Below are 5,913 nucleotides of genomic sequence, written 5' to 3' on the forward strand. Positions count from 1 at the left end.
GTCATCAAAACCAAGAACTACGTGCATGCTCCAAGGGGGATAGATTGGTAGGAAAAGACCATCGCTCGTCCCCGACCGCTACTCATAAGGAAGGCAATCAAAGAACACCTCGTGCTTCAAATTTGTCACACAACGGTTACCATACGTGCATGCTATGGGACTTGCAAACCTCAACACAAGTATTTCTCAATTTCACAATTACTCAACAAGCACGACTCTAATATCCCCATCTTTATATCTCAAAACAATTATCAAGTATCAAACTTCTCATAATGCACTATATATGCAAGTTTTTATTACACCCATCTTGGATGCCCATCATATTAGGACTAATTTTATAACCAAAGCAAATTACCATGCTGTTCTAAAAGACTCTCAGAATAATATAAGTGAAGCATGAGGGATCAATAATTTCTATAAAATAAAACCACCACCGTGCTCTAAAAAGATATAAGTGCAGCACTAGAGCAAAATTATCTAGCTCAAAAGATATAAGTGAAGTACATAGAGTATTCTAATAAATTCCAATCATGTGTGTCTCTCCCAAAAGGTGTGTACAGCAAGGATGATTGTGGTAAACTGAATAGCAAAGACTCAAATCATACAAGACACTCCAAACAAAACAGATATCATGTGGTGAATAAAAATATAGCCTCAAGTAAAGTTACCGGTAGACGAAGACAAAAGAGGGGATGCCTTCCGGGGCATCCCCAAGCTTAGTCCCTTGCCACTCCTTGTTCCAAAATCCATCAAATCTTTACCCAAAAACTTGAAAACTTCACAACACAAAACTTAACAGAAAATCTCATGAGCTCCGTTAGTATAAGAAAGCAAACCACCACTTTAATGTACTATAATTAACTCATTATTTATTTATATTGTTGTTAAAACTACTCTATTCCAACTTCTCTATGGTTTATACCCCCCAATACTAGCCATAGATTCATCAAAATAAGCAAACAACACACGAAAAACAGAATCTGTCAAAACAGAACAGTCTATAGCAATCTGGACGTTTCGAATACTTATGTAACTCCAAAAATTCTGAGAAATTAGGAAGACCTAAATAATTTAAGTATTGATATATGATGACCCACAAGTATAGGGGATCTATCGTAGTCCTTTCGGTAAGTAAGAGTGTTGAACCCAACGAGGAGCAGAAGGAAATGATAAGCGGTTTTCAGCAAGGTGTTCTCTAGAAGTACTAAAATAAGTGGTAATAGATAGTTTTGTGATAAGATAGATTGTAACGAGCAACAAGTAACAAAAGTAAATAAAGTGCAGCAAGGTGGCCCAATCCTTTTGTAGCGAAGGACAAGCCAGAACAAACTCTTATAATAGGAAAAGTGCTCCCGAGGACACATGGGAATATCGTCAAGCTAGTTTTCATCATGTTCATATGATTTGCGTTCGATACTTTGATAATTTGATATGTGGGTGGACCGGTGCTTGGGTGCTGTTCTTACTTGAACAAGCGTCCCACTTATGATTAACCTCTATTGCAAGCATCCATAACTACAACAAAAGTATTAAGGTAAACCTAACCATAGCATGAAACATGTGGATCCAAATCAGCCCCTTACGAAGCAACGCATAAACTAGGGTTTAAGCTTCTGTCACTCTAGCAACCCATCATCTACTTATTACTTCCAAATGCCTTCCTCTAGGCCCAAATAATGGTGAAGTGTTATGTAGTCGACGTTCACATAACACCACTAGAGGCTAGACAACATACATCTTATCAAAATATCAAACAAATACCAAATTCACATGACTACTAATAGCAAGACTTCTCCCTTGTCCTCAGGAACAGATGTAATTACTCACAAAGCATATTCATGTTCATAATCAGAGGGGTAATAATATGCATATAGGATCTGAACATATAACTTCCACCAAATAAACCAACTAGCATCAACTATAAGGAGTAATCAACAGTACTAGCAACCTACTAGCACCAATCCTGGACTTTGAGACAAGAATTGGATACAAGAGATGAACTAGGGTTTGGAGATGAGATGGTGCTATTGAAGATGTTGATGGAGATTGCCCTCTCCCAATGAGAGGAGCGTTGGTGATGACCATGGTGATGATTTCCCCCTTCTGAAGGGAAGTATCCCCGGCAGAACAGCTCTGCCGGAGCTCTAGATTGGATCCGCCAAGGTTCCGCCTCGTGGTGGCGGAGTTTCGTCCCGAAAAGTTCCTTCTGATTTTTTCTCATCGAAAGACTTCATATAGGAGAAGATGGACGTCGGAGAGCCACCAGGGGGCCCACGAGGTAGGGGCGCACCCTAGGGAGGGCGCCCCCACCCTCATGAGCAGGGTGTGGGCCCCCTGGCTTTGGTGAGGATTTTTCTTTATTTATTTTAAGATGTTCTGTGGAGTTTCAGGACTTTTTGAGTTGCGCAGAATAGGTCTCTAATATTTGTTCCTTTTCCAGCCCAGAATTCCAGCTGCCGGCATTCTCCCTCCTTATGTAAACCTTGTAAAATAAGAGAGAATAGCCATAAGTATCGTGACATAAAGTGAAATAACAGTCCAAAATGCAATAAATATCGATATAAAAGCATGATGCAAAATGGACGTATCAACTCCCCCAAGCTTAGACCTTGCTTGTCCTCAAGCGAAAAGCCGATAACAATAAATATGTCCTCATGTTTAGAGGTAGAGGCGTCGATAAAAATAAAATATAGACATGAAGGCATCATCATTATTCTCATAACAACAACATATATATATATATTTTGTCATATGATTACTTATGTTCAAGTGATGATCTATTCACAATGCAAGAGTATAATCATAAACCTTATTGGGCTCCGACAAACTATAATCTCAGTCATTGAAGCAATTGCAATTTATCATAACATCGGAAAGAGTCTATGTCAGAGCTAAAATGCAAGTCCACATACTCAACTATCATTTAGTCCTTCATAATTGCTAACACTCACGCAATACTTGTGGTTATGGAGTTTTAATCGGACACAGAGTAAGATAGGGGCTTATAGTTTTGCCCCACAACCTTTTACCTCAAGGGTAATGTCAACAATTGTAGCGACCAGACCTCAAACGGTCCAATCTCTGTGCTCTGGTGTCATCCCTGGATCAGTAATGCTGACACCACACAATACTTTGAAGGATTTATAACAGAGTAGCAATCACACACTTATTACATCAAGTGTCTCAAAAGAGAACTTATTACAATAAATATGGCTTAAGGCCATCTAATAACGATAACAACGGAAGGCTTGGAAGATAAGTGAGTCCATCAACTCCAACGGCATCACTAAGTATAGAACCACGACCTAAAACTCCTTAATCGTCGTCTGAAAAGTCTGCAACATTAACGTTGCAGCCCGAAAACGGGTCAGCACATGGAATATGCTGGCAATGTAACACATAGAGAGTAATGAAATGAAACAGCTATTCTATATGCATATTTGGCTGGTGGAAATCTCTATGGTTACAGTTTTGCGAAAAGCCAATTTTTCCCTACTGCAAAGGAATAAATTTATTTAACTATCATGGTGGTTGTTATACATTGACAATGGTTGACAGCATTCTCAATCCCAATTAAACATCATTAAACAAACCCATCAAACTTAATTTTATAGTAACATGCTGAGATTCACATGATAATCCAGGTACTAGATACTCAAGATGTCCATAACCGGGGACACGGCTAACCATGATTAGTTTATACACTCTACGGAGGTTTGCGCACTTTTCCCCACAAGACTCGATCTCCTCCGTTGGATATCTCGCACTGCATGGCGTTTGAGAAACGGATGACCGAGACATAGTCTTTCAGAAATGCTAGCACCTTACGATCGGGTAGACCATACCACCTACATCCCCTACATCTGCTAGTCTACCACTGTAAGAGTTCACACGACTTAGTCAACTATGCTAGAGCCCATAATAGCTTGTGGCTGCACACGGAAGTTTCTAGCATGAATAATCTCATGATCCCTTTGAGCCTGGGTGGCGGTCCAAAAGAAAACATTCAATCCTGGAATACCCAGGTACCTCAATCCACCCAGATGTGTGTTTAAGTTGCCACCTTAGATAAACCATTAATTAACAATACTCACATCTGTCATGGATGTCACTCACCCAATCCGCGTCTACTAGCATAGCATAGCAATGGTAAGCAAACGTAGAAGTAACTCCCAAAGGTTTGATAATAAATAGGTAATAGGTACTACCTCAACTAGTTCCCATCCCACAATTTAATTAGATCCTAATCATGCAATGTGAAAGGATTGATCTAATGCAATAAAACTGGGTAGTAGGAGGTATGATCAAAGTGTTACTTGCCTTGCTGATGATCCGCGAAACCTAGAGATTCGAAGTAACAGGCGGCGCACTCCGGGTATTCTATCGCAGGCAAACAAACAAACATACAATAAGTACTCATCTAATGCACAGGTAAAAGTCAAACAAGAGAACTAACCAGAAATTTCAACTTAAGAACTCCGGTTTGCAAAAAGAATCAAATCGAACGAAGAAACGAAAGTCAAACGGCGAAAGAAAACAACTTCGTTCTACTAATCTGGATCTAAGGAAATTTTTTATAGTGGCAAAAACTTGTTTAAGTTGATTAAACAGATAGAGGGTTTTGAGACAAAACTCCAGGCGCTTGAATCGCCCTATTCCGATAAACGAGCAAAAAGTTATACTAAAACGAAAATCGGATCAGAAATCGCGATCAGAAAATAATCGCGGAAAATCCGAGAAAAAGAAAAACAACGAATGGATTAGCGAACAAACGTTCGTTAACCGGATCTAAACGACGAATACGTTTGTTAAAATGAACGAACGGGCGAACGCTCGTTATTTAGACTAAACTGAAAATAAAACCGATCTAATAAAAAATGGAACCTAAAAAAACCGACAGAAAACTGATCGGTTTTTCGAGAAAAACCGGGGCGCGGAAAATCGAGGCGAACCTCGGGCAGCGTGCGGCGAGGCGTCGGCGTCGGCGGCGGTGGCGGCGGGGTCCAGCGAGGCGGCGCGGCGGGATAGGCGCGGCGGCGGCGGCGGCGCGAGCGGCGGCGTCGGGTGCGGGGTGGGGCTAGGGTTTGGCTCGGGTGGGCTGCCCCGGCTTATAAAGCCTGCCGGGCCAGAGTCCCAGGCGGACACAGCTCGGTTAGGTCGGTGCGCGTTTTTTTCAAATAATTACGCGCAGAAGAAAAATAAAAAGAAATACTAAAAGGACTCCAAAAATCCCGAAATAAATTTTCCCCGACTTCTAAAATCAAGCCAGACAAAGTGAACATTTATTTGGGGCCTAAATGCAATTTTGAAAAATGCATATTTTTTCTAAATTCAAATAAAATATCGAAAAACTCCGAAATAAAATCTTATTTGTTTTCTTTATTAAATCCTCAATATTTCTTTATTTTGGGAAAGTCATTTTATTCCCTCTCTCATAATTTTGTAATAGAAATAATTGATGATAAAATAAATAAAAATCAAATGATCCTATTGTCAATTTTTGAGAAAACTCAAATATGAAAATAACGAAATCCCCAACTCTCTCCGTGGGTCCTTGAGTTGCTTAGGATTTCTAGGATCAAAACCAAAAGCAAAATAAAATATGATATGCATTGATGATCTAATGTATAACATTCCAAATTGAAAATTTGGGATGTTACAACAATAATGGTCCATGCTCCCCTACATCCAATTAGATATATATATATATATATATATATATATATATATATATATATCATGTTCTTTCCAACATCCTGAGCTTGCCAAAGGATAAAATGAAAAGGGAAAGGTGAAGATCACCATGATTCTTGCATAAGGTAGAAGATAATAATAAAGGATAGGCCCTTCGCAGAGGGAAGCAGAGGTTGTCATGCGCTTTTATGGTTGCATGCATAAAATCTCAATGCGAAA

This window comes from Triticum aestivum, chromosome 6A (genome assembly GCF_018294505.1).
Source record: "Triticum aestivum cultivar Chinese Spring chromosome 6A, IWGSC CS RefSeq v2.1, whole genome shotgun sequence".
Classification (NCBI taxonomy): domain Eukaryota; kingdom Viridiplantae; phylum Streptophyta; class Magnoliopsida; order Poales; family Poaceae; genus Triticum; species Triticum aestivum.